The sequence below is a fragment of the Leopardus geoffroyi genome, chromosome C1, assembly GCF_018350155.1.
Source record: "Leopardus geoffroyi isolate Oge1 chromosome C1, O.geoffroyi_Oge1_pat1.0, whole genome shotgun sequence".
In the NCBI taxonomy this organism is placed as follows: Eukaryota; Metazoa; Chordata; class Mammalia; order Carnivora; family Felidae; genus Leopardus; species Leopardus geoffroyi.
In genome coordinates this window covers 170,076,614-170,097,831 of record NC_059328.1, presented here as the reverse complement: position 1 = coordinate 170,097,831, position 21,218 = coordinate 170,076,614, and the positions used below count along the sequence as shown (strand labels likewise).

The 21,218-nt window shown below is 37.9% G+C and overlaps 1 protein-coding gene and 1 long non-coding RNA gene across 6 annotated transcripts in view; one reads left to right on the top strand and one right to left on the bottom strand.

The window, feature by feature from the left end:
• Positions 1 to 21,218, bottom strand: part of PPP1R1C (protein phosphatase 1 regulatory inhibitor subunit 1C) — a 124,917-nt gene that overhangs the window by 66,423 nt on the left and 37,276 nt on the right. The gene's annotated exons all lie outside the window — the stretch shown is intronic.
• LOC123599171 overlaps positions 2,437 to 21,218 on the top strand; it is a 77,553-nt gene continuing 58,771 nt past the window's right edge. For all 3 annotated transcript variants that reach the window (XR_006713020.1, XR_006713019.1, XR_006713022.1), the window contains exon 1: positions 2,437 to 3,435. This is a non-coding gene — a long non-coding RNA (uncharacterized LOC123599171). The remainder of the gene's footprint in view (positions 3,436 to 21,218) is intronic.

The window sequence follows — 21,218 nt, the reverse complement described above, 5'->3', positions numbered from 1 at the left end:
GATTTCTTCTTTACAATATGCATATTAACATTTTTGATAACATTAACAATATGATAAAAAATAATTTAATAATTACCTTATATTTATACAACATCTGTGGCTTAGGGAAAGGGGGACAGAGGAGGTGGTTTCCTTCTGAGATAACCTTCTCCCAAAGCTTTAAAAAAGGCAGTTTAAAAAAAAAAGGCATCTCTCTTGAAATACAAATTGCCCACCTTCCAGAAATCAGAAAGGAAACCAGGGAAATGGCCCCTGAACCAACTGTTGGTGTCACCAACCTCAGAGTGCTAAGGCATAAACAACCTCCTCCATGGATTTTGCTGCCTCTGTCTGCTCAACTGTAGCTTGTCAAATTTCCTCAAGTTTGCTGCTAAGCTGAACAAAGCACCTTTCCCACTCTGCCCAATCACTCTGATTCTGAGACAGGCAGCACCCTCTTGTCTATATACCCCTGGAAAGAATCATTTGCTTTGTCAGAAATATTTCTTATGACAATGCTAGGGAAAATAGTACAAATGCTGTCTGTATAAAAACGAAAATGAGAAGGGGAGAGAGGAGGAAGAGGCGCTCACATACTGCCCCTTCAACAGAAGGAAGACCTTCTGAGTTTCTTTTGTACCCCCTCATCTACTTTATATGGATCTTGACTTTTCTTAATGGTTAACTGTTTATTTGACTTCCCTAAAACATTCCTCCATCTCTCATCTGTACTGCAGAGGCTAGGTTTCTCAATATTTCAAAAAAAAAAAAAAAAAAAAAAAGAAAGAAAAAAAGACTAGGAAACTCTTTTCTCCAATCAAACTGCCGCCAGATATTGTGCAATCCCCTGACTACCATGTGCCAGGGACAACCACAGCATTGCAACTATTGGGGTGGTCAGTGTGGGTTCCCACATGGGACCCGGGGGGTGGAGGGGTTGTTCTCAAGTTTGAGAATCACAAAGCTATCCTATATTAGCAAAGTCATCTGACTTTGATTCTCCTTAAACATCTAGACATGGAGAACCTAGAGCTCCTTAGTTTCCCACCTTTTAAAATGTTCACAGGCTTTGGTTACCACAGCCATCAATTGTAAGAAACCCTGCCCCATGAATGTTGGCACATCTGCGATTGGAAGGCATCTTACAAAGGCAAGAGGCAGGGCACCTGGGAGGCTTAGTAGGTTGAGCGACTCACTTTGGCTCCAGTCATGATCTCAGGGTTCATGAGTTCAAGCCCACATAGGGCTGGCTGCTATCAGCACATAACCTGTTCCCTCCTTCTCTGCTCCTTCCCCATTTGCACTCTATCTCTCTCGAAAAAAAAGTTGGGGCGCCTGGGTGGCTCAGTAGGTTAAGCTGTTGACTGGGGCTCAGGTCATGATCTCACAGCTCGTGAGTTCAAACCCCGCATTAGGCTCTGTGCTGAAGTTCAGGGCCTGGAGCCTGCTTCAAATTCCATGTCTCCCTATCTCTTTGCCTCCCACCTTCCATTCATGCTCTGTCTCTCCCTCTGTCAAAAATAAATAAAAAATTAAATTTTTTTAAATAAATTAAAATTAAAATTAAAAACAAAAGGCAAGAGGCTTCACAATATTGGGTCCAACTGGGCCACTCTCAGCGACAAAGGTGTGTCTCACCCACTTTGAGCCTTCTCTGTCTTAGGAACATTGACAGTTAGGCCTGGAACAAAACGGTGCTTAACTGAGGGTGAAGGAAAACACTGTGCTGAGAAAAACGCTCAGCGAAGCAGAATACGTGTCCTTGTCTAGCCCTGGGACCACTGGAGGCTGGGCAGGGCTGACAGGCCCTCTGGCCTCTGTGAAGGGGCAGTCTGGTGCTAACCCACCGGTGACTGCTAATCTCAGGGAACACCCGGCAGAGGTAAGAACATTGACCTGGTTTTCCTACAGCAGGCTGTGTTTAACCTTCCTGCACTTCACCCCACTTCTAGCTGCAATGGTGAAGGTAAACCTTTATTCCACTGAGTGGCTTATCCAATTCTGAAGAAAGGAAACCGAGCTGTGTTCGGTGGCATTAAATGTGTTCAACTGTAAGAGAAATGTCCCACCCTTGGCACCGTTTATGAAATTTGGCCTTAAATTCACACCCAAAGAAACGGGAGTGAACACGGCTCTGTCCACAGCTCCTGGCCTGGGTGGGATCTCAGAGGGCCTCGACCGGGAGAGCCCAGACATCCTGCTCAGTCCCGCCCCTTCCCCCTCCCACCACCCACCTCCGCTCCACAAAGCAGGCAGAGGGCTCAAGAGTTGGCTGCTCAGTCAAATGTAGGCTTCCAGCGGAGCATTTTAAATATTTATGTATTTTGAGAGAGAGAGAGAGAGAGAGAGAGAGAAGGGATAGGGGTGGGGTAGCAGCAGAGAGAGGGAGAAAGGGCGCTGTCGGGGCAGAGCCCCACGCGGGATCCACCCCACTAACTGTGAGATCGTGACCTGTTGTGGAGCATTTTAGAAGCAAGTCTCCGGATGTCTTTTGGCTTCCCCTTGGAGATGAGTGTGCACGGCTCGCAGGGCAGCTTTCTGGAACGGGTAGTCAGCACCTGCTTCCCTACATCCTGTTAGATCACAGGCCTGGACTCCAGGTTCAGCATGCGCATGGACATCGGCTACGTCTTCGTTCCCCGCAGCTCCACCACACCCACAGTCCCAGCCACTAAAATGAATTTCTTGATGAAGATTTCCAGGTTTCCTCGAACCTGGCCAGGGTGGGTTTAGGCGTGGACTCACAAGAGGTCCGCGTCGCCTTGGCTGTGGGGGTGGGAGGCTGTGCCGGACATCCAGTGGTGCCTGTTGAGCTCGCTGAGGGACAGCCTGGCAAACACGCCCTTGCCCCGCTGCCTGCCAACCAGTTCAGCACGCGCAGGGGATGGAATCTTCCTCCAAGAAGGAACAGCTCTTCAGTCCTGTCCTGACAGCGCATGGGCTCCGGAAACAGGGCAGGGCCCGGGCTGACGCTGGGCCTGTCGTCTTCCAGCCTGGCAGACTCCCGCCGTGCACTGCAATACCGATCTGTCCTCGTCCTCAGCCTTCTCACATGCCCAGGCGGCTCGGGTTCCCGGGAGGCACTTTCTGGCACATTCCAACAGGTGCTCATACTCCAACCCACCCCAGCCAGCACCACGAGGTGGGGCGTGTAGTCTTTTCTCAGGCGGGAATTAAGTCCCTCTCCACAGATCTTTGCTGTATTTTTGTGGCACTGAGGCAGTGGAGACCAACTGTGTTTTCCGGGTAAGCAGCCTCAGGGGTCACCTCCGGGAGAAGCGGTTCCGGGTCAGGACGCGGTTCGAGGTTCAGGCGTTCGCGCCGACTCTGTGCCTTCCTCTGTGAGCCTGCGTGCGGGACCTCGCCGGACACGCCCGCCGCGTGCGGACCTTTACCAGCCGCATGCGGTGCTCTCGCCGCCTGGCCGCCACCCGGAAGAGACCTGTGCTTTTGGAGGTAAGCAGAATTTCACTTGTGCTCAAATCCATTGGTTAGCGAAAGTGCCGACTTTTCCAATAAGGTATTTTGTCTCATATCTCGATTCTGAATTAATAAGAATTCCTACCGAACAAAATTCTCCAAACTTGTTTGGGGATGCCGCACGAAGCGCGTTATCCAGCGTGGTGACTTCAATTTCAAACTTTTCTTGTCCAGCCACTGTAGCCAAAATGGGCGTGGGCAGTCCGGATAAGGGAGGAGAGAGCCGGGATGGGGAAAAGCACCGCCACCGCCGAACTGCCTGTGGGGTGGGGCCAGGTTGGGACCCGGTCTCGCGCGGTGCCAAAGCTGCTCTGCCGCCACCACCTTAGCCGCCGTCCCTGGCCTCGCTGCCTTGACCTACTGTCCTGGTTACCCTTTCCTGACCCTCAGGTGAGCGCCAAGGCTGAGAGGCTGAGCCCATGGTCCAAACACTGAACGAGGTGTTCATCAAGGAATAACTGTCTCAAGTCAGTGATACAGATCTGCATCAATTGACATGAAAACATGTACTAAAAGGATTTCAAAACCAAAGGAATGGTATATTTATTTCATGAAGTATAGATAACCCAGAGAGAGATGATAGAGAAGTGCATGTATATTCATAAAAGGATATATTCAATATGTTAACTGTAGTTACCTTTCGGTGATTGAATAACACTCTACCTGTACTGTTTCTTTTTCTAGTGAACATACATTACATACATACAATGAAAAACTATGTATACGTATCGTGTGGATATATAGAAACACGTGTATAGGTAGTAAAATTTCTATAGAAGTCCACAATGCATACAGTCGGTATTTCATGTAGTAAGAGACCAAAATAGACAAGCAGCAAAAACAAAACAAAAGACAAGCAGCTAGAATGAATAGTATATGGAACTATTATTTATTCTAATCTTATATCTTGATTACTAGCCTTTTAGAAGTTATGGAATTATGGAACCTAATAAATTTGCCCTCCCTTGTGTAGGGGTGAGCAGACAGGAACTATTGGCTGAGGACAGCAATCACAATTGTTTGATATTCCTGGAAGTATCTGGGTCATTATCAGGTAACTGTGAATACACTGAATTGAGCAGTTATATCAAAGCAAAATCTTTTGCTATCATCTTTTAAGTAAATATGAAATATGATCCACTTTAACAATGCATGTACTGTGATCCATTGGTTGGTTAAATGTCAGTTGTGTTTCTTAAGATTTTATTTATTCCTTAGGAGTTTTCAAAATTTATCCCAGGACTCAGAACCTATTGTTTTGAGAACAAAATGGTGTCCAGTCATTCAGCCTTGTGCCTTCTTACTGTCTGAATATAACACACACTAAAATAATGTCTTTTCAAGACAACTGTATAGACCTCACCATTTCATAATTCAATGAAAAAGGTTTTTTTCTTGTTGGTTAGTTTTTCTTATTAATATGAGTCTCGAACTGATTAAGTTAGCCAGTTAAAAGTACTTTTAAAAAATATATTTTTGTTTTATATTATGAGTCTGTTTTTCATGATTCCAAAATAGCTTCTGTTTCTTCTCTACTCTGAATTTTTGGGGAGTATCAAAAAAGGTAACATAAATTACATTTTTTTTAGAATTTAAACATGTTTTTTTTTCCCAGTTCACTCATTTGGGACTTATTTTAGTTAGCTGACAGGAATAAGTAAAATAGTCAGGAATTTAGTCTATTTTAGCCACTTGACAACAAATTATAATCATACATGTTTGTTATATGATCATATAATCATTTTCTTTTACTGAAAATATTAGAACACAATAAAAAAAACCTGCATATTTTGTGATTTTAGGTAATTTCACACCAAAAGACCAAATCAGGAATAACTAATCCTAAGAAGCAGTAAATAATTTCCTTTCCTCAGTTTACAAAATTGCAGGTTGAAACAGCAAAACAACATTCTTCTGTGTTGTTGCAATGATCTCACATTTGTGTTGTTGATGTGGGAGAGTGTTATAGGAGAAACTAGTGTGGCTAATCATCATCCAGTACAGTAGAATTCATTATAAGAGGATTGAATTTGACAGAACCACCATTTTTATGTATGATGACAAGTCTCATACGCACGCGCGCGCGCGCACACACACACACACCAGCTAAATTATAGATTGTTTTATTTATCACGGCATTCCTTTGGCATTGTCTAAACATAACTTAGCAGACAAGGTAACAGCCAAATATAACTGCTCAAACAGGAGGAAGGAAATTGAGATTTCCCAATATCCTTTTCTTTCAATGAGAAAGACTATAGGTTTGTTTTCACGGATTTTTATTTTATCTGTCCAATTTAGCATGGAGTCAGAACTCTGGCCACCTAAAGCATATGTAAAACCTTATTACAAATAACAATTTTGAATTGTTTTGTGACACTCACATGATTAATGTGTCCACTCCATCATTTAACTGCAGTGTAATAAATTCAGTTTCCATAGTTTCTCTTCTCTGTAGCCAATTGCCACAAAAACCATGCTTTAATCTGTTAGTTGCCTGTGACTTTGTTGGAATTATAGGTTAAGAAAAATCAGATTCTCCCATCCCTATTGTCTCTACCAAAGGAAAGTTCAGGAATGAACATTGGAATGGCCTATTTAAAAGTCTGTTTGCCATCCACATTGAGTTTCTACTGGATTGCCTTTTTATAGGTATACTTGAGATTGTCACTTGATGTTCTAACTAGTATATATTTATCTACTTAGGGAGATGGTTACAAAGTCAAGTGAAAAGGATTCTAAAATCTAGAAAAATTTTGTATGACAAAAACCTGGATGAAGATTGATTCAAGGTTCTTAATTTCCTCTCAGTTGAATGTTTTGTTGTATGTGGAATTAAGTGTTCAATCCATTAACTTACAGCACTTTCCATAATTTTTTCATTAATAACTGAAGAAATCTTGCATCTCCTCCATATTAAGCAATCTAAGACAGTGCCTCTGCAGACAGATCCTTCTAAAGGCAGCGATTGTAGGAGCAGAGGTCATTGACACCTTTATATTTAAACTATAATTATTCAAAACCATCCCTTAAAATAAATCCTGGAAGAGATCAGACTAATTTCCTGAATTACCTTTTTTATTTATTTTGCTAAAATTTTTGTTTCAGTGTCATTTAATACTTTACTAAATTTATCGTTAAAAATCCTTAATCTACAATTAGTGCTTTATCGTATTTTCAAAAATGTAGGAAAAGTATATACTATGAATCATTATATTATCACATTTTTAAAAATTTTTATAAAATATTAACCATCTGTCTTCACTAAACCTGAAATATTTCATATACATCTTTAAATCCAAAAATTGATGGTTTAAATATATTCAAAGAGTGGAGATAGATATGGAGAGGTTATTTTTTGGCTGTCAACATTCACTCCTATATGCTAGTCAAGTTTTTGATTAAAAAATATTTTCTATGTGTCTTCTGAGGCAGTGAGGCTCATCTAATAGATCTATAAGAATCGCATATGCGTTTAGCAAAGTTTGAATTGAAAAATAGAGGTCATGTAAGTTTACAAGACATGATGACAAAGTAGTAATTTCTTGACTGATTTTTACTTTTTAAAAATGTCCACCAATGGAAATACTACAACCCATGTGGTAATGATATTTAGTTACCAAGAAAAACCAGGACTGGCTCTTATGAATATTACCACTTTGTGCTCTAGAACTCTGAAACGTCCCTCATTAAACCACAGTATTCCAGCTGCCATACTAAATATTACTAGAAATTGATTTTTCCCTTCTTCTACTAATCTACCAAGAGAGTAAACGCTACAATTGCACAGATTTTACACACTAGCCAGCATCTAGATTATTCTTCCTCTTTTTCAGGAACACTAATAATAAACTGGGCACAGAAAATATTAATAAAATTGCAGAATAAATCTCATTCATGCACATATTCTTTCTCCCATTTCTTTTTCTATCCTGTTAAGCTAGTGTTCAAAGTGAATGCCCATCTTTTGCCATCAAATTCCTTAGTAAAATTCAAAGTAGATAAGGATAGGTTATTTTCTCATCCAGTCTGTGTGTGTTGCTGGATTATAAAAAGCTTAGCTGCCGTTTTGTTTTTGTTTAAAACCAGAATGTACTTCCTTCTCTATGGGAAGCTTCTCTGAACATTCAGAGAGAATGTTTTTGATTCTCTCCTTTGTAAAGTTAGTCAAGAGAGAATGTTTGCTATAATACAATCTGGTTGAAATTGTGGTCAAATGTGTTCTGGGACTCACACTCTAAGGAAATGTATGCAAAGCACACCCAAATTGATAAATGATGTGGAAAAAGCCTTCTACATTAAAATGTTTTTCTTTTGAAGTTTCCTCTCAGCTTTGCAGTTGTTTTGCACTCCACTTTATTGTAAAAATACAAGTGCTGGTTTATGGATGACGAGAAGACAGATATAACTAAGTGAAGCAAGATGAGTATTTTGGCAGGGGTCTGGAAGAATAAGGTAATTAAGCCAGGCTGTGGGATCAATGCATGATGTATTACCAGAGTGTGACACTGATCAGAGAACTGGTGAGGGTGGCCTCCGAACAGGTGGTCTGGAGGTACCGTTAAGAGTTAACACATGGACCAGCAGAAGATTGCAGTGTTGAGTAGGTAGTAGAGGCAGCATTTTTGTACCCAAAATACTGAACTGGAACAATGTCAGCAGATAGATTCGAATTCTGAGAGGCAATTCAGTCCTAAAGACCAGAATTGAGATTTCAAGCTATAGTACAAGCTGGCAGGGTCATATAAGTAGGTGGTAAAGATCAGCTTTCATGAAACTAAGCATTAAGATTAGGGACACAGCCACTGAGAGTCTGGACAATTAGAGAAAGATTACTAAAAGACTGAGTTGAAATTAGATGGGATAGTCACAGAGCTAAGAAAGTAAACAGAATAATAAAACATGCTTTAATATGAAATTTTGAGGTTTTGCTTGGAGTGGTATGTATCAGTTCACCACAGGCCAGTGATATCACTTATCACAACTAGAAAAGCAAGATAATGTAAAGAATGCATGAAGATCTGCAGAGCAAACTACAGAGACCAGAGACATTGCAGAGTGACAGGCCAGGCCACCAAGTCCGATTTGGCCCCTGGCAGAGGACTACTGTGGGGGAACAGAATCCAGAGATTTTGGTGATTATGTAACTGGAGTAACAAAACTGAAGACTTGCCCAGCATATCTTTCTGTTCTATGTTCCACTTTTTGTCTAATAAATGGAGTTATCTGCCTTGGCAGATACTATGCTAGATCCCTAGTGTATTTTCAGTCAGTGTTTCCTTTTCATTTTTCCTAGCACTAATTTGTGAAAAAAGAATTAATTCTCTCCCATAGAGGAGTAGCAGCAGAGAAAAGCAATTCATAGTCTTCTTTCTGAGGTGCCGTGGAGACTAAATCACACGGGCATTGGTGCCATCTTTGACAGTCTCAGAAGGAATTTACCATCAGATCTCTGAAAACAGCAGTGAAATCTAAATGACTACCTTTCTGCAGATTCTATATTTTGGTATCTAACATATTTGAAGGTTGAACATCTTCTCAGAAACCCTTGGATCACAACTATTGACGAGATCATCTATGGCTGTGTAATACAGAGAAGGTCAGAGTTAAAGACAAAAATTGTATAGATGGCTTTAGGTCTACTAGTTCGAGAACAGTCACTGACCCGTGAGCCTTCAGAACTGAATAAGATAAATCAAATGCAAATGAAAGAAATTGCTGTGCACAGCTCAGCTCTTCATTGGGCATGTAAATTTGTCATTACCTTGTGGTTTTAGCATTCCAGCATAGAATCAGTCAGTTAAAAGTGCCAGAGAAATCTATCATGTGTTTCTTACATAGAACACTCACTGTTTCTTTTTAGAAGGGCAATGCAGAATCTCCTAAGACAGCTATGGTGAAACCTCTTTCTGACTTGTTATCAAACTCTCCACTTTTCAAAATGAGCTCTAGTCAGGGGCCTTTTTGCAGAAAGCCTGCTGGGCTCTGTTGGAGGCCTATCATTTGAGGCTGTGAGTTAAGCCACTAGGCAGTGGTTTCAGCTGTGTTTTTCTTTGAGTTCTTAGATTTAGCCAAAACTGGGGCCCAAATTAAAACCACCAGAGCAATGAATTTATATGCGCTGGAAAGGAGACATGGGGAAAAGAAGCAAACAGTAGAAATAGTTTCATCCTGTTGTGCCAAGATTCACACAGCTGTATTGTTCTTTCAGTATTATTTATAGCTTTCTACTTTTAACTGATAGAAGTTGGGATATAACCTCATTACCAAATAGGTTTTTATCTCTCAGAGCCCCCTACAAAATGGTTCATTTTTGTGGCAGTCAGTGAGAATCAGATATATATTCTATGTGGAAATAGTGAAGGAGATGACAAGGAAAACAAAATGGATCATGTTGGTTTATTAAGAACTCTCAACCAGCAATTGTCTTATGAGAGAGGTTAGAAATCTTCCAAACTGCTTTTATGCTTATATTTCATCATTTCTGCTGCCACTTCCAAACACAGTAAAAAAAGAACAGAAAAATCAGATCATTTAAAACCTCAAAAGTCTGCTTTTCATTAGTATTCTTGATTTTTGTAAACTTGGTTTCTCTTATAAAACATAGTTTATCCTACCACAGAATCAGCTTACATGAGGGCCAAAGAACTGTTGCGTCATCCCATCAGTGGTGATTCTCAATCATAGGTAAAGTTGTTCTGCCTATCTGGAGTTTGGATTTCTCACATTTGCTCCAGGAAAATAAATTTACTCCTTTAATGCATGTTTTTTAAAATTTTTTTCAGGAGAGGGTAGGGAATGACATCAGTTTAATCACCCACACTTGTTTTAGTAGCTCTAATTTTTTAAAATTCCGTATCCTTTGGGGTGCCTAGGTGGCTCAGTTGGTTAAGTGTCCGATTCTTTATCTTTGTTCAGGTCCTGATCTCATGGTTAGGTTCATGAGATCAAGCCCTGCATAGGGCTGTGTCCTGACAATGCTGAGTCGGCTTGGGGTTCTCTCTCTGCCCCTGCCCTGTGTGCTCACATGCATTCTCTCTCAAAATAATTAAATAAACTTTGGGGGAAAAATTCCATCTCCTTTTCTTAGAATTACCTAGAGAACTGATGATAAATTATACATTTTATTTTTACATCAATTTTATCCAAATACTTAAAAATAATTATCAGATGTTTCAGGTAATGTGGACAACCAATCAAGTAATTATTTAATGAACACTTATCTTCCCCATAATGTGCTCTATGTCATTTTGACCTAATAAAATTAAATCTAGTTAGGATTTGAATAGGTTTTAACCAATTTAAAACACTAAAATTTCATTATTCTATCACAGAAAATGTCACAAAGATATTCTTAGCAGAGTCCCCAAATGAAGTCCCATAACTAGGCACCTTATAAATAAGAGTAGAAGAAATGATTGCGGTGAACATGAGAACAATATTCAGAGGTTAATCATTTGAATGGTAATGATAGAAAATTTCGAAGAAATTTTGAGAACTTTAGAGATGGATCTGAGTGGCATTGGAGTTGGGAAAGAATTGGCTGTTTACCAATATTTGGAATACTTAGTACTCTTTGCACTCCATAGAACATTTCCTCTTTTTTCACACTGGCTGTCAAAATTGACAAGACTTATTAAATTTGCTTTGCAACTTACATCAATCATTAGAGAAAATATAATAGTTTCAGTTCATAAAAAAGATAATGGAATATAAAGTAAACTTCAAAAATATTTCTTTATATCTTGTAAATTTAATTACTTGACATGATTATTCAACTTGAAATTATTTCTAATTTGAATTATTAGCTCCTAATTTTCAAAGGTCAAGTTGGGGCTACAGTTCATGCATAAAAACTGGCAGGCAAAGCTAAACTTAAAATTAGGTTTCCGTGTATTCTTATGAAGCCAAATATAAGTGGATATTTGACAATTTTGGAGCCTCTCTACCTTCATCAAACTGCTAAACTACAGGATTTCTTGTTTAAGTCAGATTCTTCTTAATCATGCTATTTGATATTCTCTATTGAAAAAAATTTAATTTTTTTCCAAATTCCTCTGTGTTTCAACTGTGTAGACACACCACTGTGAATTTCAAAATAATTTTATCTGAGTAATTCTGTTATGAGTAGACCATTGTAAAATGACTTAAAATGAAGCACCAGTCTCCTTTTAATGAGAATTTTCTATAACAAGAGGCAAACATCCCTTATTTAGTTTAAATGGAAGATAAATTCCTAAAAATTACAAGGTGTCGCTCAACACATTGAGTACATGTGAGTACCTATAAACAACATGATAATATTTTCATGGCTTCATCAACTGAAGGCATTCCTGTCACTGATGGTAAATACGCTTCTGTTAGTTATGGAAGGAAAGATCAGTGGAACTATAATTCTTCTCTACTTTACATAAATTTTTGTAGAAAAAGTCTTGAAAGTCTTGGAAAGTACAGAAGTTAGCTTTCATCAGTAGATCATCTATAAACATTATTTCACATTCTAGGTAATATTTCTCACAAAAAATATTTCATTCACTCAGTTTTATTTTTATTTTTTTAATTTTTTAAAACCCTATTTATTTATTTATTTATTTAATTCATTTTGAGAGACAGAGACAGAGCATGAGTAGGGAAAGGGCAGAGAGAGAGGGAGACACAGAATCTGAAGCAGGCTCCAGGCTCTGAGCTGTCAGCACACAGCCCCATGCAGGGCTCGAACCCACAAACTATGAGATCATGACCAGAGCCTAGGTCAAACACTTAACCGACTGAGCCACCCAGGTGTCCCTCATTCACTCAGTTTTAAAGATTGAAGGAATTAAATATCTGTGTAGTCAGGTTGTCTTTTCAACTCTTGGTATTTTCCTGTCCTGGAAACCTTAAACCTTCATGCTGTTTCTCAAAAAAAAAAAAAAAAAAAAAAAATCTCAGATATAATTTACTTGAGGATTTTACAGTATATAAAGCAATGACTATTTATAGTAGATACATGGAAGAACTATTAGAGGAAAAAGTATTATAATTAGATACTACTTCAACATGTTTATCACCAAGTTCAGATAGGAAAACAGAAAAATTATGTGTGTGTCTGTATGTGTGTGTATCAGGAGGGAAACATAGCTTTATATTTTAAACATTTTTAAGTCTTAAAACATTTTTTCCTAAGAATGGTGATATAAGAAGAAAATTAAATGAAAACACATAAATGCAATTTATCGGTTATATGATAGATTGTGTTTTTTAGAAGGCTGTCACCAGGGATCTAAAATGCATCCAATATTTTAATAATAATTTATTGCATGTATAATGCATTTAGGGCATCCTTCTAGGAACTGGGGTTCAGCCTGAAACAACCACAGTACAGTGTTATAAGTAAAGACTGTGATGGAGGAAGCGCAAGGTGTGGTGCAAGCATATGTCAAGGACATCAAGCTTAGTTTTGGCAGAGCCACAGAGACTTCTCAGAGGAAAGGACATCCAAGCTGATGTGACAGCAAAGGTAGGTGGGATAGGGAAAGTTGATGGGACAAGGAAGTTAGATGAGGGGACTGGGGAGGAGAAGAGATTTTAATCAGAAGAGGCTATTTGTGGGGATATCCCGAGATGTGAAAGAACATGACAGTTTCTTAGATATTGAACAAAACTTAAATATTTGGACTGTCGAATGATAGGAGTAGGTTCAGAGAGAACAGAGTGAAAACTTAAGAAGGAGCTAGATAATTTGGAGCTTTGTAATGATATTAAGAAGTTTGGTGTTCTTTCTAAAGTGATGAGAAACCACTGATGGGTTTTAACCAGGTGAAGGCATGATCAGATTTCCCTTGTAGAAAGATTATTCCGACAATTGTGTGGAGAATGGATTGCAGGGGTCCATCTTGGATATATAGCTAATTCAACTAGGACGGTATTTCAGTAATTCCCATGATGGAATATGATGATTTGAACAAGGTTAGAGAGATGTTTAAGAGAAAGAATGGACTGGACTTTGTGACTGACTGGATGTGGGAGGGGAGTGACAAAAGAGTGAGAAGGAAGTCAAATATTATATCAATTTCTGGATCATAATTGGAGTACTTATGGAATGTTGATTTTGAGGTACTTATTAATGTTTCAAGTGGGAAGAATTCAGAAATCATCTCTTGGAAGTGAAAGCAGAGCGAAGATACAGATCTGGGAGTCACCAGCATGTAGGTGGTCAGTGATGCCATGGGAAAGGATGACAGTGAGAGAGAGGGTGGAGAATTAGAGAAGCAGAGGGCCTACATGACAGCCCTAAAAACAAAGGGAAGAGGTAGGCTGGGGAAGACATGCCTATAAGACAAAGGAGCAGCCAAAGGGTAGATGGGGAAACTCCATTGGCAATGTATATGATTTAAGTCATTCTTCAGAGTGGACCTGAATTTGTCCTGGGTCACCCATTCCACTTTTAAACTCATATGTGTAAACTGCTTACACAAAGCTTGCTGTCTAGATAATTTGTATTGTACTATATCTGGAATATATATAATAAAAATAGATACTATGTAGATCCTTTTCTTTTTGTGCATATTTTATGTTTGATTTCAGTATGAGTGGCATTGTAACAGGCAAATCAAATACTCTTTTGCCTGTTTTCTTAGTTTTAATTTAAAAAAACAGCATATTTGAGAAAGTTCAGTACAATAACTATATTTCAGACTCTGAGCAGGTTTGGCAGGAGGTTGGGGATATCATAAGACTTGTTGGAAATCAGTTCTTATAAAACAAAATGTTGGTGGTTTAAGAAAATAATTTAGGGACAGATGGATCAAATTTACTTCCACACACTTGAATTTGAATATGAAGTGGTTGACCAAATGCATTTTTCACTCATCTAAACATAACTCTATAAATACTGAATTTTTAAAATGCTGATTTGTGTGTTCTTTTGCTCTCCCAGTAATTGGCCATCATCCTTTCCTAGTCAATTCCTTCTTTGATTTCTCTGGTGGCTCAATGTTTGGAGTTGCATACATAGTTTTAAAGGAAGGAAGTACAAATCAAAACTACAAAACTACAATGAGATATCACCTCACACCTGTTAAAATGGTTATCAAAAAGACAAGAAGGAACCAGTGCTGGTGAGGGCGTAAAGAAAAGGGGACCCTTTTGCACTGTTGGTGGGATTATAAATTGAGAGCAGTCACTATAGAACACTGTTGTACTTTGTCAAAAAATTATAAAAAAATTATATGATCAAAAAAATTTATCAAAAAATTATATGATCCAGCAATCCCAATGCTGGGTATATATCTGAAAGAAATGAAACCAACAATCTCAAAGAGGTATCTATACCCCCATGTTTATTGTAGCATTATTCATAATAGGTGTGACCTGGAAGCAACCTAAGTATCTGTGGATGGATGATTGGATTAAAAATGTGATTTTATACACACATGCATTAAAATATTATTCAGCCAAAAAAAAAAATAAAAGAAAGAAGTTCTGCCTTTTGTGACAACACTGATGGACTTTTAGGGTATTATGTTTAAGGGAAGTAAGACATATGGAGAAAAACAAATACTGTTTGATTACGCATATATGTAGAATCTAAAAAAAAAAAAAACACCTCAATTTATAGACACAGAGTAGAATGGTGGTTATTAGGGGCTAGGGGTGGAGGAAATAAGGAGATGTTAGTCAAATGGTACAAACTTCCAATTGTAACATGAATGAGTTCCGGGGATCTAATGTCCAGTCTAGTAATTATAGTTAATAATACTGTATTATATACTTGAAAATTTCTAGGATAGCACATATTCAGTATTCTCATCACACACACGCACAAGCACACACAAAAGGTAATTATTGATCATTCTGCAGTATGTACATGAATCAATCATTACATTCTATACCTTAAACTTACACAATGCCATATGTCAGTTATACTTTGATAATGCTGGGAAAATAAAATCCTACTCAAAGCAAGAATCTTTTCTGTGAATCCTAACAGACTGTCTTTCAATATCAGCTTAAACAGTTTTAGTAAAAGGGAGTGAATTGAGGAATTTTTATGCAATCTGTTATAAAATTTAACCATTAGAATATTGTTTTCTGTTCTGAGCTAAAATCTACCCTCCTGGAGGTTCAGCCCACATCCACATTACTCTTTGTCAGTTGATGACCCTCTTAAAGCTGATTTTCAGAACTGAACACTATATCCCAAATGAGGTACATCATAGTTCTCTTAATGTTGCAAAATACTACATCAGTTGCCATATACAATAGGGTCACATAGCCTATTTTGTCTAAGTCTATGGATTTGATTCACATAAACCTTTTTCTTCCTTCCTTCCTTCCTTCCTTCCTTCCTTCCTTCCTTCCTTCCTCCTTCCTTCATCTTTCTTTCTTTCTTTCTTTCTTTCTTTCTTTCTTTCTTTCTTTCTTTCTTTCTTTCTTTCTTTCTTCCTTTCTCTTTCAGTAGTTAAACAAAGGATCTTATATTCTTCCCTGATGTATTTAATCTGGAAGGCTTTCAACCTTTGTCTTTGATTCTACCATCCGATATCTACATAAGTCTTTCCAGCTTTGGGGCTTTAGCAAGACTTCACTTAGAGTCATTAATAAAAATGTCAAACAAAATGACTTAAGAAGAGGCAAATCATTTAGTTACTAGGCCCGTATATATCCACTGATCTTTAGGTAGGGTTACATGAAAAATTATGAACTAAGTGCATTATAATCCAAAGTTATTTTTCATCCTATATATATGAATATCAGGAGATATTTGCTAGGTATCTTATTGGTATACATATGTTTTAAGCATTGCCTAGATCAATTAATATAGTATATCTGCTAAAAGAGTAAAAATAAAGTTGTGGGAACATGATTTGTTTTTAATGAACCTACTTGTGTCTAGGAATCAACATTTTAGATTACTGAGAAGTCTGGAATAGAGTTTGCTTCAAATTAAGGTCAAATTAAGAGTTCACAGTTTCTAAACTCTGCTGTTCTCTCAGCTGTAAACATCAAGACTCACTGCAGTCTTCTGCCAGTTCATTTATTTTACTTGTATCTTTAAATGTTGACAGCAATAGCTCTTTGGTCATAATTGCTATTTTTTTATTATCTTATGATATACTTTTTTTTCTGAGCCTGGGAACCTGAACTTAAAGTAACAAGCAATTCTCTCTCTCTCTCTCTCTCTCTCTCTCTCTCTCTCTATTACTAAGCTTATCTTCAAGTCTGTTTTAACAATGCTCATAGCACATCTTCACTTAGAGGTAAATTCTCCTTACAGAAAGGGATGAAGGAAATATAAAAGTTGAAGACCTCTCTTTTTGTTTGTTTGCTCTTGTTTTTAAACTAAAATTACTGCATCTTAAGACAATTGGGAATGCCTTTTTTTTTTCTTGCTCCTAAAGGATCTAAAAGCTATTTTATATGTGTGTTTTATTTTCAAGCTTCAACTTGTTCTGGTATTTAGCCTCTCTGATAGAATTTTTACAGATCCACAAAACTCTGAAATTTATGTGTTGCTAATATGTTGCCTCTTTCATCTTTGTGTTCTCAAAACTGAATGTATAAGACTTCATTCTTTTTAAAACTGCTAACTAGCATAACAGAAGGATAGGCTAAGAAATATAGGCCTTTAGTGAGTTTACCTTGAAAATGTGACTTACAATGTAAGTACTTATGAATGGATCATTTAATGTTTTGTATATATGTGTGTATATATATATATATATATATACATATATTCACACATTGTATACACATATTTATATATACATGCACACACCCCTATAGTGATCTTTAAAACAATATTTTGATAAGATACATTATGGCTCTATATCAAATATTTTGTCAGGAAGTGCAAGTTATAATTATTACATTGTCTTTGTTCTCAATAAATTTAGAACTGTGGAATGTTGATATTGGAACTGCATAGAAATATCTTAGGAATCACCTTCTAAATGAACATATTCCAGTTGATTATTGCAGCTGTCCAAATACTAAAAATTATGCTGAAAATCAGAATTAAGTATTAGTATGCCTGTGTAGTAATTTCATGTTTAAAATGTCTGTTAATTTTATATATGCAGATGGAAGTGAGCAGTAAATAATAATAAAATAATCTAATAACTGCTGTTTGAGTACTTACTTTGTATCAGGACTTGCTAAGTCCTTTACATATGTTATCCTATTTAAGCCTTTAAACAACATTATTGGGTAGTTTTCATTATTCTCAGTTTATAGGCAATGAAAGGGACACATCAAATAGTAAGTGGTAAAATCAGGATTTGAAAACAGATCTGAGGGGCGCCTGGGTGGCGCAGTCGGTTAAGCGTCCGACTTCAGCCAGGTCACGATCTCGCGGTCCGGGAGTTCGAGCCCCGCGTCAGGCTCTGGGCTGATGGCTCGGAGCCTGGAGCCTGTTTCCGATTCTGTGTCTCCCTCTCTCTCTCTCTGCCCCTCCCCCGTTCATGCTCTGTCTCTCTCTGTCCCAAAAATAAATAAACGTTTAAAAAAAAAAAAAAAAAAAAAAGAAAACAGATCTGAGCAGACCCACTGAATCATTGAGAGGAGAAACTTTCTAGGGTTACAGACTGTAAGAGGGAAAGGAGCTCTTGTTCTACCAAATAAATTAAAAAAAATTTTTTTTAATGTTTATTTATTTTTGAGACAGAGAGAGACAGAGCATGAACGGGGAAGGGTCAGAGAGAGGGAGACACAGAATCTGAAGCAGGCTCCAGGCTGTCAGCACAGAGCCCGATGTGGGCCCGAACTCACGGACTGTGAGATCATGACCTGAGGTGAAGTCGGATGCTTAACTGACTGAGCCACCTAGGCGCCCCTCTACCAAATACATTTAAACCCAGTTTGCATTGACTTTGTAGCTCCAGCCTTCTACCTCGTTTCATGGAAGGGGCTTGTTTTGGAGAATCTACTCTCCCTTCCACCACTTAGTCAAACCCCTTGTCTATGAAGAAGCAAAATAAGTTGTGTTTAAAGCACAATGAAATTAATGAGGACAACATAGGTCTCTATAGTAAAGCCTTTGTTGGATGATTCAGAAACAAATTTAGCTTCTTTTATCCCCCTAGCGTATTTAGAGTTGGCAGTAAGAATGCCAAGAAGTAAACTGTATGTGGAAAAAATATATACATAAATCCTCATGGCAATTATTTTTTATAACCGAGGCACTTACATGATTGGTTAGAGGTTTATTCTTCAAAACATAAGTTGAGCAGTTGTTAAAAACTGATGAAACATTGTAAAAATGTTTTACTTAGGCATTTGATTTAAAACCTAGCTTTGTATCATAACAACCATTTCTTCATTCATTCACTCATTCATTCATTCAGTAAACTTTGTGAATCAGGTCTCCTGCTCCATGTGGGGGTGAGAAGAAGCAACTTGATATAGTGATGGAGATTCCAGATTCTTAGACTGCTGAGATATTTAACAGATAACGTACATGGGCACATAGTCACTTGTCATTCCCTCTCCAAGTAGTTATTGAGCCACAAGGTACCAGGCATTGGGCTAGGTACTAGGAATACAGAGTGAAATCAGATACAGTCCTTTCTTTCAAGAAGACACAGACCAAAAAATCACAGTGCAGCGAAATAAGTCGTATGTTAAAAGTGTGTAAGGGCTATGGGAGTGCGGTTCAATCCAACAAACCTTGCATTCCTAATATGTGCCAAGGACCATGATGAGTGTTGTGAATCTTTGTTGACTGTGGTCAACACATGTTGATTCTAGTCATTTGTTGATTTATTGGCCTAGCATCTCATTTTCTGCCCAACAACAACCTGATAGATTTTGAGGAATAATGATTTTCTTCTTGGGATGAATGTGGAGAGATTATAATTTGCTTTCTTGACCCCAGGATCTACTTGAATTCAACCTGTTGATCAGCATTCCCACCACGTCTATGACTTCCTTATATCTTCCAACTTAAACTTTTTATTTAACTTGGCCCAAATTGGTTTAATAGGTATGAGTGACTAGAAGATCAGCTGGGCCAGTCCAGCCCTCAAAAAAGCTCATGGTGTATTGATGGAGAAATAGTTTCAATATAATATGGTGAACACTTCATCTCATGACACTTTTGCTGCACAACCTTTGCTCTTTAGTCTCAGTGGCCTTGTCATTCCTCAGAAGCACTATTCTCTTTCCCAGTCAGGGCTTTTGCATATGTTCTTCCCTCTACATGAAAAAGTTTATATTCTACCTTGGTCCCTTTTTACACATCACATATTAATTCCTGGAAGAAGACCTCTGATTCCTCAAACTAGGCTACATGTATTTCTCATTATACAGTCTGATGACACCTGTAAGTCTTTTTGATAGCATTTATCATGATTATCATAAATTAATCATTTGTGTACTGATTTATTTAATATTTATTTGTCTTCCCTTCCTAAACACACACTCAGTAAGGGAAAGAACTTAGCCTTTATCCCAAGTAGGACAGTTTCCTAGCTATAGTAGGCACTCAAAAATGTTTCATTGCATGAATAAATCAATGATTAAGTATATTATGTACACACAGATTTAAGGAAACCTGGAAAAGACACACACATTAGCCTAGAGTTAAAAAAAGAGCTTCCAGAATCCATATCTGAATCATGACAAAGAGGAAGAAGTAGATCACTGGAAGATTCAGAAAAGCCTGGCAGAAACAGACAGCATGAATAAAAGGATACATTTATAAAATAGTATGCTGTGCCCTGATACCTAGAAGCAGTTCAGAATGGTTTAGGGTAGGGATGAGAATAAAAAGAAGTCTTGTCATAGGGAGTCTTTAACATCATGCAAATGAACTTGGTTGGACCTTTTCTGCAACTTGGACCTTTTCTGCATTTCTTAGGGGCTGGTTTTAAAGTGTTTAAATAGGGCATGGATCTGGTTAGATGTTTATTTTAAGACTATCACTCTGTTAGAAAAGAGAAATATAAAATCAGAGTTGGCCTGAGTCGTGCAAGGTTATTGCAGAACAAAGATGGTAAGGGCCTGACTTAAGAATTGGGGGTAGCAATGGAGATGTGGGGTACATTTGAGAAATAGAAGATAAAATTGGCAGTAATTGGGGATTGGTTGGATGTCAAAGAATACACGAGAAGTGGCAGTTGTGAGGAAGTGCAAGGAAGTGTTAAATTTACTTTCTTATATGTTAAGTTTGATATACCTCTGGGATACCCAAAATAAGATGTCTAGACAATTTTTAAACATAGACATCTAAAAATCAGGCAATATTTTTGACTCAAGACACTGATTTGGAAGTCATTAGTATATGTTTGACAGTTTTCTAGTTTTAATAAATGCTCTAATATTTCTACAATGTAACGGGAGGAAAAGATACTGAGGTTGTAAAACTTAGAAGTTGGTAAAGTTCAGGGGTGCCTGGGTGGCTCAGTCGGTTGAGCGTCCGACTTTGGCTCAGGTCATGATCTCACAGTTTGTAGGTTCGAGCCCCACATCAGGCTCTATGCTGACCTCTTGCTCAGAGCCTGGAGCCTGCTTCAGATTCTGTGTCTCCTTCTGTCTCTGCCCCTCCCCTGCTCACACTTTGTCTCACTCTGTTCCTCAAAAATAAATGAATGTAAAAAAAAAGAAAATAAATTAAAAAAAGAAGTTGGTAAAGTTCAGTAATTTTTTTTCACCTAAGAGGTAATAGCTCTTTAAAGATCACTGTAACATTATGAAAAAAAAAGTAATAAACACCATTATTTTAACTAATATTTCAAGTTATTATCAATTGTGAAGAATGAAAAATGAAAGAAATTAGA